Source organism: Leptidea sinapis, chromosome 35, assembly GCF_905404315.1.
Source record: "Leptidea sinapis chromosome 35, ilLepSina1.1, whole genome shotgun sequence".
NCBI classification, from domain to species: domain Eukaryota; kingdom Metazoa; phylum Arthropoda; class Insecta; order Lepidoptera; family Pieridae; genus Leptidea; species Leptidea sinapis.
Window position 1 is genome coordinate 2363122 of NC_066299.1, and position 14007 is coordinate 2377128.

The 14007-nt window shown below is 34.5% G+C and overlaps 1 long non-coding RNA gene across 4 annotated transcripts; it reads right to left on the reverse strand.

The window, feature by feature from the left end:
* Positions 1–4706: 4706 nt before the first annotated feature.
* On the reverse strand, positions 4707–9868 carry LOC126975397 (uncharacterized). 4 transcript variants are annotated; one of them, XR_007731713.1, is made up of 7 exons: positions 9494–9868; positions 9069–9176; positions 7325–7504; positions 7008–7091; positions 6259–6327; positions 5710–5804; positions 4707–4931 (listed from the first exon to the last, which is right to left on the reverse strand). It is a non-coding gene; the product is annotated as an uncharacterized LOC126975397 (long non-coding RNA). The 4 variants fall into 4 exon arrangements; XR_007731714.1 differs by having other exon boundaries at positions 7325–7528; XR_007731712.1 differs by having other exon boundaries at positions 7325–8161.
* Positions 9869–14007: the final 4139 nt, after the last annotated feature.

Below are 14007 nucleotides of genomic sequence, written 5' to 3' on the forward strand. Positions count from 1 at the left end.
GTTTTAAATATCAATAGTTGCCAACTATTGCCGGTAGGTGGCCATTTGCGCCCATAAATACGTCAATTGTAAAATAGCATTGTATAGGTACTCCAACTGCACGACTCAATTCATAAGCGTTGCAGTTCAGTTGCAGTTAATTTAATAGTATTGCCCTGCTGTTGCAGTTTTTTAGTTGAATAGCTCTGATGGTATGGTGAATCATATTAATAAAGGGAACATCAGATAACGTAACATTTTTAGCGACTAATTACATAAATACAAATAATACAAGGCTGTTGGCTTTACCTTAGCTTTATTATTAAATATATTCTTTGGTCCCAGTAGCCGAGCCATCATGACAAAAAAATATATATTTAATCAATATGTTTCGACTTTTGATTAATGAGCATTGCGTTGAGTATATATTTACAACTTTTAAACTGTATTGTAACCAACTTTGAACTGATCAGATTATTACATTATGTTTTGTTAAGTTCATCCGTTGTTGTTAATGAAATATTATTATTTCTTAACTTACTTCACTGTTCAAAGGATACCTAGTACCTACACGAAAAACTCGTTAGAGTAAAAGTGTTCTGTTACGAAAAAACTCTAAAATTATAATTTAATTGTGTAGTTTAAAGGCCGGAACGCATTAGAGCGGCGCTGCGCTGCGCGTCGCTTCACGTCACTCGACGGTACCTATCGCACTACAACTGCAGTAAGCGGCAGCTCGCGTCATTTCTATAGCAGCCCGCATGCGAGCAACATTACAAGATGAGCGATGGGGACGAGGATTTGATCATTACTTCTTTAATGTGTGCAGAAGAAGAATCAATTATAGAAGAGAAAAAATATATATAGATGTAAACTCAAAATCAAAAAACTTTATTCAATTAGGCTTAAACTAAGCACTTATAAATCTTCACTATAAATATATCTTTCAAATTACTGAATCTATCATAGTATTGGGAAGAAGTAGAGCTCTTTTGAAGAACACACGATAAACACAACGGTCACTCTTTTTTAATCAGTAGAGTATTTTACAATCGCTGTAATATGCAAATAAAATTAGTTTGTTCATATATATGCATCTAATATATGAATAAAATAAAATTAATAATTAATTAAATTAGAGTAGGTAATAAAGGAGATATTTCTTTTTGTTCGAAGAATAGGCCCACCACGAAATGTGATGTATAGTAAAGAAACGTATATTGATTTATTCTTTATAATCTCTAGATTACAATGGTATATTTAGTTAGAAATGGTCTAACCGGAATACTGAGAAATACGACAAAATGTGAACGTCAAAATAACCTAAAAATCATATATAAATATTAGTAATAAGCTATTACGTAATATCTTGACATAAAACAGAAACGGCCAAAATTAAGTAGGAGTGTAAGTAGTACTATCTGATAAATTTATCTGTATTAAATTCACTGCAACAACGTATTTTTTACATCATTTCCTAAATTGTCCTAAAATATACTACCTCGATCAACCCGCAGCAGACAGGGTAGTTGCGATACATTCGGAGTATTATCGTATCGTTGCAAATGTGTCGTTGTCGATATTGCGAGTAGACCTCCTGGTACGTTACATACATTCCAAGAATAAGTACTAATAAAATATCAAATAGCCTGCTATTACTAATCTTATTCTATACCACCTTTATTATAAGACTTTGAAAGCCAGAACTTATTGTAATCATCATAATATTATTTAAGAAAGACGCTCACTAACTAACAAGAAAACTCAAGTTCCGAAATCAAGCGGTTACGAATGCTATGTAATCTGCCTACGATTTCACTTCTGGTTGATTAATCTATGACACATACTATTTGTCCTTGTCGCGCTGCAGTTGACATCATAATCTCTATCTTGCTCGAACCACCACGCTAATAATTCGAGATTTATTTGTAAATAAGAAATAAAATCGTGACAAAATACAAATACGACGTTCTTTTATATACTTTCGTATGGTATGAAATACCTTCACTCTTATATATCTTGGAAACATAGTTTTTACATTTTCTTAACATACAGGTTGGCATTTTAGATTATTATTGTCACGCCACGAAAACGTTCGGATTAGCTCGCTGCTGTTAGCCGACTAAATGAAATTACGACAATTGTCTGAGTTTGTCTGCAACAATTTGCGCGCGCTAGTGCGATACTCTTTATTGTATATAATATGATTGATCACACTAGTATATTAATAGTCCCAGGCGTGTGTACACCGACACCCCAATACTTCAGTTTATCAGTCAGGGCAATCACCATAACCACTATACCAGAAACCTTGCCAAAAATACTTAACAACCATCATTGTAATTTCAAAGTCGTGTCTTAATAAAATAAGTAAATACTATTGAGGTAAGGTTTTGTACAATGTTTATCATAGTTAGAAATAACACATTGATTATATAAGTATTAGTATAAATATTTATTAGTCATCATCATTTTTAAAATCATCTTTTATAATTAGAATCTCATCCAGAAACGATGCAGGTGGCTTAGTCTTATCTTGATGCCCTGCCCTCAATACCACCCAACAGACATTTCATGTTCACACCAACCAACAGAATGTCTACCCACCAATGCATTGCAACAGTAACCGGCAAGATCAGCTCGAGTATTAGAAATCGATGGGTCAACCAGATAAGTTTTTCTAATTGTGTGCCTTGGTTGTATCCCATCCCTAAGAAGGTACTTATTTTGAACAAAATTTTGTATTCTTCGCAGGCCCAGTTCAAGTCTCCAGGTATCTCAGACACTAATTAATGTTTTCGCACATTACGATGAACGAACTACACAATTCACACAACGACTCTTTGGAGTATAATATGCTGTATATGCGATATTAAAATCTATGAAAGAAAAAGAGACGTATACCAATGATATGTAAAAGTATAGATAGGTTACCTAGACAACATTTGGTGTTTGTAAATGATACACAAACGCACACATGAATAATTTAACATTGCAATAGCACACTACATTACGATTACACGTCAAAGAAGGATAGTAAATGCAATTATGGCAAGCGAAAAAGTGATAAGTCTAATTTTCTAATTGCTTCGTATTTGAGTAACAAAAACACAGAAAAATCAACAGATATAATTTTTTTCCGTACACCGTGATTTATGCCTAAAATACGATTCATTCATGAGTTCATGTAGTAAATGTTATAAAATAGTAAAACTACATTGAAATTAGGTTAATAAAGTGTTATTAATTTTATAAAAAAAAAATATTGATTATAATATATAGCCATATTGATGATGTAAATTATTTGTACACAAAATAATAAAAAACATACAGACATATCAAAACAAAACCGAAATGTATTAAGAATAAGGGTTCCATTTTTACAATTTGACTAAAGACGGCTCCCAAAAAGTTTTATGTTTACAATTATTATTTCTTGTTTATTATATTATTTATGAATGTCTTTTTGTTCAGGGTTTATTACAATAAAATAATGGGAGGAAAAGAAAATGATCCATTGATTCTTCTGCAGTTAGCAAGGGATATAGCGAAAGAGCTGTGTTACTGAAAAAACTCCTACGTAAGCAAATAGCACTTTCTGTCTACGTCCGCTACCTACCCTAAAACTTGTTTTTGTAGTTTGATAGTTCAGCTACCTATATACGCATGTGTTTATTAAAAATATCTCGTATTACATTCACTGCAACAAGGCCTTTTTTACATCATTTCTTAAAATGTCCTAAAAATACTACCTCGATCATCCCGCAGCAGACAGGGTAGTTGCGATATATTCGGATTATCGTATCGTTCCGAATGTGTCGTTGTCGATTTTGCGAGTGGTATACTCGGTACGTTACATACATTCCAAGATTGATTACTAATAAAATATCAAATAGCCTGCTATTACTAATGTCATTCTATATCACCTTTATTATAGGGCTTTGAAAGCCAGAACTTATTATAATCATCATAATATTGTTTTAGAAAGACGCTCACAACTACAAGAGAAGTCAAGTTCCGCAATCATGAGGTTACTAACTAAAAATTTCATGAACCCGGTTAGATTTTACAACAAAATATGGCCTGTTGACAATAATAAATTAATTACAATTTTACTAGCATAATACGATTAGTAAACATCACCATATCCAGTGGGCCCAAAAAAAAATGTCTCCTTTACTAACTAAAATATTTTTATTTAGTTATTAAAATTAATTAAATTATAAGACAAAATTCTATAAAATTAGCAATTATCAGTATGCATAGTGAAGCGACGCGCCGCTTGCTGTGTCGCTGCACTGCGCGTCACAATATTCTCTCGGAGGCAACTATGCCGCGACGCGCAGTGCAGCACCGCTCTGGTGCGACATACTCCATACAAAATAGTTGAAATAATATTTTGACGCTTAGTGCCGCGCAGTCAAAGAGTATAATAATATATAGGGAAAAGAGAGTACTCTCTGCGCATTATGAGCTGTCTATTTGAAAACTAGCGCCATCTGGAGATTGGCCCTGAAAATAACTATAATATATTAGCTCGAAATAATGAAATTCATTTTTAATGTTGTGACGCAATTAAATAACTAACTCTACTTTTTTTTACCATGTTGAAATTGCGCGTAGAGTTAGTTATTTAATTTTGCCACAACATAGAACATAAAGGATAGGATTTAGTAGTGTTGGTATGAGTAATTGAAGTTATTGGGTGGGAGAAATAAAAAGCAATGTTTGCATATTATTTTTTATTTTTATAATGTTTATGTTTATCATAATATTGTTGAACAGCTGTTTTTGTTTCGTCTTCACCCACATAAGTTAATTTTCCGGACAAAATTCGATTGATCGATCTGCACCACCTTTTAACCTTGCTTTGAAAGATTGTCCTTTTTTTCGCAAGCGCGATATTTCTGCTTGAAGATGCTTGATCTTTGTGCACTGTGGAGCCATTAGATCTGTGAAAGAATGTTTAATTTACAAATTGTATAGTATAATATATGTATTATATGGTATTAAATAAATGGACAATATGAAAAGGGATTCAGTCTTAAAGTCTATATATATAAAAATGAATTGCTGTTCGTTAGTATTGCTAAAACTTGAGAATGGCTGGATCGATTGGGTAATTTCGGTCTTGAATATTTGTGGAAGTCCAGTAAAGGTTTTGATAAGAAGAAGAATTTAATATGTACAGCACGACGTCTGTCGGGTCAGCTAGGAATGAATAAAAATATATTCAAAATTTCATTCCCACTTGGACATTGGCTGTTCTCAATCCTATCAGGTACCAACGCAGCCTTCATCAAAAAACACATTTGGCTCAATAGTCTTATGTCATGTCATGCATTAATCTGCTGTTATAAAATTACTGTCACATTTATGGTTAATGTTTGTTAAATAAAGACCTTTTGAATTTCTTATTATGTTTAATTTCTTATGAGTGTTGTAATATTACATCAAAGCCCGCTATTGTCAGGTGTGCTAGTCTCTAACTTTGCTGACTCACATACTACAAAATAAATGATGGGCCATTACAAGAATCTTGCTGATTTTTGTCCCCAGCTCCGGGGCTATGAGAGAACTACTTTTCCCACCTAGACAACTGATCATAAACTATGCCAAATTTCATACAAATTTATTCAGCACTTTTTCGATAAAAAAGTATAAAAACAATATTTTGTAAAGAAATCAGAATCTTTCCCATTTGTCATATTAGTATAATAATATTAATACCTTTTCCAGCTGTTTCTTTAGGCTTGCTAATAAAACTATAATTATGTTCCAGCATCAAGCACCTTGCGTTATATAAGTAAATTGTTGAGATGCATCTGAAATTGGAAATAATACTTATGTAGTTTGTTGCCCACTTTGTCAGAGTGAATTTTACCTATACTTTCCAAATCATTTCAATCGTCAATTTCAATCAGACGATAATGGAGAAAAATAAAAATAAAACCAAAAATCAAATCATAATGAAATAGTACTCAGAAAATGTAGAAACAGGGCAGCATTTCTTATGAGTCTAGAGCTCAAATTAAATCACAAGTTGAAATAAGCTGTTAAACAAAACCATTATAGAAAAAAAGACATACCGACACTACTCACAAAATTTAAAATTATAAAATTTTGTTTTTATTTATGGTTTAGTTGTGTATAATAGATAGAAATATATTATATAATATAATATTTTGGTATGTGTTCAAAACAAAATATAATCATTAATTTATATATTTATTGTTATTGATAATAGCCACCAAATTGAAAAAAATATTTGAATTTTACCTGCAGCCACAGGTTGGAATGTTGTTGAATTTGATGCTTTTTCTAAAATAAAGTTGCTCACATATGGCTCTGTAAATAATAAACATAATAATAGATTAGTGATTATTTATTATTTGTATGCTGTGGCATACAAATGTGAGAACCGGAGAACTTTTATTGTGATTTGTAAAATCTTATGTAAATGAAATGAAATTATGAAGACTATATTATATGAAAACATGACATTAAGATCAAGATCAAATGTGGGATTTCCAATCAATAACATTTTATGGGCCCAAGATTTTAAAATTACAACTAAGAAATACATCAAAATTTTGTATGTGTATGTCCATAAATATCAATAATTTTAAGAAGATACATAAAAGACATGGGATTAAAAGCAGAACAAAATCAAATTGTCAATGCCCATTTCTAGGCTAAATTTTGACAGATTTTTATCAGCAATTGAGTTTGACTTTATATTCTTTCTGAATATTTTATTCGAAATATGATATTATATCACTTACAGAAAGTCAATACTACTTATTGGAAAAAGTATACCTCAGACCTGAGAAGTAAGGGCATAAGATACTCAGCGGGCTTCTTTTTGTGCATAAAAATATGGTTACAATGTTAAATCATACAATAAAATTTATTATTTAATACCCTGAGGGTGGCCGCTCCATGCCATTTCTGTGGAATCATTAAGATTGTCACTTATGTCATAGTAACCTTTACGACATTATAAATAAGTTTTAAAAATTATTTACCTGAACAGTCTTGCTGTATTGTTGTAGGCAATAAATGTTGTGTGGATGAAGCTTGTCCTATGATTACTTGACTCTGTAGTTGTCCTGAAAAATAATGTGAACATGTAAAGATTATGTTTCATTATTAAATGATTATCATTGATAATGAACCAGTTTCAGCTAGAAATGTAACCATTGAATTTAATAATAATCACAACTGTGTAAGAAAATCAGGTGTTTCCAGAATGATACAATATACCTTCAAAAAAACCATCAACTGACAGAATAAGGAATAGAATCGAATATTAACTCAATATGTGTTAAATTAGGGGACTTACTAGGCAGATGAAGCATCAGAACTGTCAATGTGCTTAGCCGTTGATTACGATTTCTGTGTCTGTCAGAAAAGTGTATATCACAAATTCTCTTCTTCTTATAACATTCAAAATCAGATGTTTAAGGGTTTCCACCAACAAGACTGACCCAAGTTTTAAACTGCTCAGGAAATTTGACAGCATCTGGGAAACAATGCATTGGAATCTCTGAAAATAATAAATAACATTATTAAATAAATTGAGTGACTATTAAAGCCATCAGATAAATTGTGATAACCTAGTGTTATGACCATTGGGCTAGTATTAGATTATGGACTCATATATTGACTTTTCTCTTGTTAAAAATGGTGTCAGAAGCCAGCACAGCTGTCAATTATTATTAAACCATATAAGTCAGGTGGAGTCTGAAGTCTGACATAAGGTGATTTCAGGGATTGGAGTTTAATCTTTGGGGCAAGCTACAGAAAACCATACCGGTTTTCTGTATCTGTTTATAATAGTTTTAACCATGATTGCAAATTCAATCTACGGACCGGTAGTAGAAACTGAGAGTAGAACAAACCTTATATGATACTTTATCGGTTTAAAGAACTTTAATTCTCATTACGACTGTCGTCACTTACATGAGAACATAAAATCAGTGAGTGAGAGGCGAATTTGCTCATTGCTGCTTTCCGGTTTTTTAAGTCGGTGGTCCAAGTTACAAGATATAGTTTATTGTTATTATGATAAGATGTTTTTATTCATTGCATTGTAAATGATATAGCAGCCTTTTTTTGAAGATGTTGAGCGAAGTCGCTTCTCTAACAGTTTTCGGAAGCTTATTGTATAGCTGTGCTCCTGCAAATGTTATATTATTTTTACCATAGTTGGTTCTAATACTAGGTAATACAAGGTGTCTGGCGCGACGTAATACATATTTGTTGGTATTGTGTTTTGTTGTGAATGTTGTATTTGAGTGAATGAGTCTATGAGTTATCTTATATATAAGTATGCATGTGTAGTAATTGTAAAGTTGAGTAATGTTCAATAGTTTTGTTTCTTTGTAAATAGTTTCTTCTTAGTAATAGTTTTATCACAAGATTAGTCAATAAACTATACTTTTAAGATTTAAGAGAATAATTTTACTTACCACGGAGCGCAAAACTGAAAGCACAACGTCTGGGCATTACACCAAAGTTCATAAATTCCACAAACAAAAGTGTCTCTATCACAAAAAGTAGAAATTCACAGATTAAGGAGATTTTTGGAGTGAATTCGCAACAGCAAGGCGGAGGAACATAAGGCTCGACTCGACACACTTACACTTCTATATCAATACCAAAAATATGCAAAATGGAACACGAGAGCAACATACAAGCGCAAACGTTAGAAGTAGCCATTTTATGATCAGTGGGCAGGTTTCAAAGGGAGTGACAGCTGACAAAGCTTTAATTTGGGGCCTAATATCAGATGGCACTACAGTTTTCTGAAAACGTCACTATAAGGCGACTGTCCCACCCCTGTGTTGTACTTTAAAGAAAATGTTATGTGAAACTATCATGTTGTTTATTAAAAGAAATACTAATAGCATGAATTAAAAATATTTTGAATTTCTAAAGTGATTGCCTAACTTTTAACTTCTTGCTATGTCAGGTCAACTCAGTTGCAAATTTCCACCATTTTACTATTATAAAATTTTTCTTATATTATTTTTATTATAATTCTTTTGACAATTACTATTATAATATTCAAAGTGGAAACATACCAATGTCACCATGATATTTTGTGTGGTTCTGCATAACCTCTAGTTTTCAATATGTGTGATCAAAATGACACCTCTTTCTACAATAACCATGATCACTGATGGCAGGAACTGAAAACAAAGAGTTATTTACTTAAAAATTTGTAATAGTAAAAATCACATATATATATTTTTTTTCACTTGCTTTCAGTAAGATTTGCTTTGTAATAAATTTTCCAAAATTCATATGATTATTAAAATTTTAAACATAGCTCAGATTACTGTTAGCAAAAGAAAAATTATATACCTACTTTTAAGTATTCAAATCTGACTAAGTACATATTTTATTTAAAAACAACATTCGTGAAACAAACTAAGTGAGTACAGTTTCTTTTCAAACCCACAATCAACAGTGAAAACATATTATTTTATAAATATTAAATACATACCAGTTGTATTGAGGTTTGTAACCGTGGTTTGAGGAATTCCACTGGTTATCTTGCGATCGCTTAACAAAGTAGGATAGGCGTCGGGGCAAAGGCGAGTTCTATCGCATGTAGAGGCGAGAAATCTTTTTCAAAATGATTTTGGCACACAAACTGCCTGCAAATTTCCTGGTAGCTCAAGCTTCACAGTGCACTGTAACCATTTCTTGAGTCCTATCTCAATTTTTGGAAACATATAAAAACAGACGTCTTTTCGTCTACTAGCAGGTCACAACACAGCACTTATTGAACATATTGCAGGGCTATTAAAGCTTAGAAAATTGAGAGGATAAGACGTTACGGAAGTAATTAATAAAAACTTTACTCGATCAAATTACTTTGAAACTAATAATAACGACGAAAACTTGAAACGACGATTGAAGGCTGTCAGATTAGTTTATGACGTTTGATAGATAAATCAAAATGTCGTCACAACAACTGTCATATGAGATATGTGAACCATAGACTTAAGGTCGAAATAATTTGTATGAAGATAACCTGCTGTGATTTAAAGCATAGGTGTAGATAAAGGTATATTATGTAGTGGAAAGAACCATGTGAGTGAATGAAATGGCTGTTGTTGTGAAATATTTAAATTGGTGAAATTATTTCTCGTTTTTTTTTTAATTTTCGATTATATTGTGCAACTGTTGCTGTAATTTGTTTCATTTTAAACACGGTTAATGAATCTATATACAAAATTAGGTACTTTAAGTATTGTGATTACTTTTATCGTGTATTGTTAAAATAATAAGTTAAAATAAGGATAAATTAGTTTGTACTATCTGATATTAAATAATTATAACAATGTTTGTGTTTTAGTTAAACAATGATCATTCATATTGTGTAAAAAAAAAACTATGAAAGGCGTTTTGTGCAGAAAAATGCGAATATTTATTTGGTGCTGTTTTGTAGATTTATCATTGTGTGCGGGCTGCGACCCGGTGTTGATCGCTAAGATACAGCGGACAATAAATCAGTGTGTTACCGACTTGCTAGTTTCACTGACGTACGTTCGTGCGCCCTCCCGTTACTTAACAAATACTCAACAGTGGCGACGAGGTATTCAAAATTTGTCGAAATGTCTTCGGGCGTGACTTACGGTGTTCTGTCGACCTTCGACCATCTCTCACAAGAATGGGACAGCTACAAGTCGCGTTTAAATTAATGGTTTATTGCTAACGACATAACTTCAACAACGGACAAAGCGACAATTAAGAGGAGGGCGATTTTGTTAACATCGTTATGTGAATCATCGTTCAAATTAGCAAGTGACCTGGCGTTACCCAAGAAGGTGGAAGAATTAGGATACGAGGAGTTAGTGAAACTACTCGAAGATCACTTCACACCTAAAAGACTCGGGTTTGCGGAAAACGCTTTTACGCTGCAACACAGCGACCAGGAGAGAGTCACACTCAATGGGCAGCCAGGATAAGAGGATTAGCAGCTCACTGTGAATTCAAGAACTTGGAAGAAGCTCTGTTGGATAAATTTATCATGGGCATGGCACCAGGACGTGAGCGGGACAAGCTGTTCGTGCAGGATCAGCGGGAGCTGACCCTCGATGACTGAGAGAGCGTGCGGTGTGCACGGCAGGCCGCGTCACAGGCAGCGACAAGCGCGAGCGGCGTCGGCGCAGCGAGGCCAGACATGGTGTTCAACATAGACAAGAAGGAAAAGTGCAGTGTGTGTGGGTTTACCAACCATAAGGCTAATCAGTGTCGTTATAAAACCTATAAGTGTAAAAAGTGTAATAATAAGAGTCATTTACGTAAGATGTGTCCTAACGGAGAGAGAGTAAAGTACGTAGACGAGGGTACAGTGGAAGATGGAGACGACGGTAAATCTTTTTTTAATATTCGGTGCTTAAAAGGGAAACCGATGATGGAGCGCGTCATGATCAGTGGTCTGGCTTTGGAATTTGAAATCGATAGCGGTTCAGCGGTAAGCGTAATATCCGAAAGTACCTACAAGTCTCATTTTATGCAACTACCGTTGTCAGTCACCAGCAAAAAGTTATTAAGTTATACGGGCGAAAATATTAAAACGGTTGGAGTTGTATTGTTGCCAATAACATATAATGGTCACACGCATGTATTGAATGTTTATGTAGTGTGCGCAAGCGGACCGCCATTGCTAGGTCGCGACTTCATACATGAGTTTGACTTGGAGCTAGCACCCGCAAGAGGCGCGGCCGTGCATGCATTGTACACGGAGGGGCAGGCCAGATGTGAGTCTAATATTATCAAACAACTTGTTAATCAGTCTCCTAATATTTTCTCTGACAACCTTGGATCTTTTAATAAGTATAAAATCAGCTTACACTTAAAACCGGATGCTAAGCCGATTTTTATTAAAGCGAGATCAGTGCCTTACGCGTTAAAGGAAAAAATAGACAAAGAACTTGATCGGTTATTAACATTAGGCATTTTGAAACCTGTCGAACATTCCGAACATGCATCGCCTGTGGTACCTGTTTTAAAAAAGAACGGAAACATACGGTTATGTGCCGACTATTCGGTTACAATAAATAAACAGTTGGTTATAGACCAACATCCGTTGCCAACAGTAAATGACTTGTTAGCTAAATTACATGGAGGCGTACAATTTAGTAAAATTGATTTGTCGATGGCTTACAATCAATTTATTTTAAATAAAGATTCTCAAAATCTCACATGCATTAACACTCACCACGGTCTCTTCAATTTTACCCGTTTAGTTTTTGGGTTGTCAAGCGCGCCGGCTATATTTCAGCGGGCGATGGAATGCCTCCTTTCGGGTATAGATGGAATCATATTCCTATTGGATGACATTCTCATTACGGGAAAAATAAAGACCAGCATAAACATAGGCTGTATACGGTGCTACAACGGTTAGATGACGCTGGGTTAACGGTACAGATGAGTAAATGCGAATTTTTCAAAGATGAGATTTCATATTTAGGTCATGTCATAGACAAATACGGAATTAGGAAGCCGCTAGATAAGATAAAAGCTATAATGCAAGCTCCTTAGCATAAAAACGTGTTACAATTACAGTCGTTTCTTGGTCTCACAAATTATTATAGGAATTTTGTGCCCGACGCCTCATCCATTTTAAGTCCATTATATAATTTATTAAATAAAAATACCAAATGGGAGTGGACTGGCATTCATGATGCCGCATTTATTCGAATTAAAAATATATTATCGACAGATAAAACTCTAACATTTTAACCATGAGGCCAGGATAATATTGACGGTCGATGCGTCGCCGACCGGTTAGGTGCTGTATTGTCACAAGTCGACAATGACGGTTTAGAAAGACCGATATCATACCCTTCTCAGACATTGAACTCGGCGGAAAAAAATTACGCACAAATTCAAAAAGAAGCTACGGCTATCATTTTCGGCATAAGGCGGTTCCATCAGTAATTGTATGGTCGGTCTGAACCCTTTACATTACGAACAGACCATAAACCCTTACTAGCAATATTTGGGCCACACAAAGGGGTACCGGAAGTGTCCGCAAACCGCCTGCAGAGGTACGCTATATTTTTAACTGCATACAATTATACTATAGAGTATATTAAAAACAAGCAGAACAGCGCGGATTATTTGTCTAGGTCATGCGGGGAAGGGGGGATTACGGAAACTCAGGAAGAGCTGGGGGAGTGCGAAGATCGCGCAACCTACGTTAATTTTATTGTAGACGGTGACCTGCCAGTGACACTTAGTGACATGCGGCGCGAAACGGCTCGCGACCCCTATCTACCTATAGTTATACGGTACGTAATGAACGACTGGCCTAGAAAAGTAGATGACGTTAATCTAAAACCCTTCTTTAATTGTCGATCACAGTTGTCATACGAGAATGGTATTTTAATGCGTGGACATAGTTCACATTTCGGTATAGTGAAAATGAAGGCGGAGGCTCGCAAGCGACTGTGGTTTCCGGGCGTGGACGCGGCGCTAGAGACGCTGGCAGCGACTTGCAGCGTGTGCTGTGCGCTACGCCCTGCACCGCCTCACGCCACACTCGCACCTTGGCCGCTACCGCCGCATCCGTTTTACCGGATTCACGTGGATTTCTTGGGTCCATTTCATAATTGTATGTTTTTAATAATTATAGACGCGTACAGTAAATGGGAAGAATGTTACGACATGTCCTCGACATATAATTCGAAGGCAGTTATAAATAAATTGTATGAGGTGATGTCACAATTTGGAGTTCCACATACGTTGGTGAGCGACAACGGTATCTCTTTTACTTCCATAGAATTTAATGATTTTTGTAAACGTAACGGTATTGAACATGTTCTAAGTCTAGTTTATCATCCGGCCAGCAATGGCCAGGCGGAGAGTCTCGTAAAAATTGTAAAAAAGGGGTTAAGGGGTATTATTTTAGAGGGATTTAATAAAAAAAATCAGCATGAGAAAATTAATAAATTTTTGTTTGATTACCGGAATTCCAAGCACAGCACCACTGATCTTTCGCCG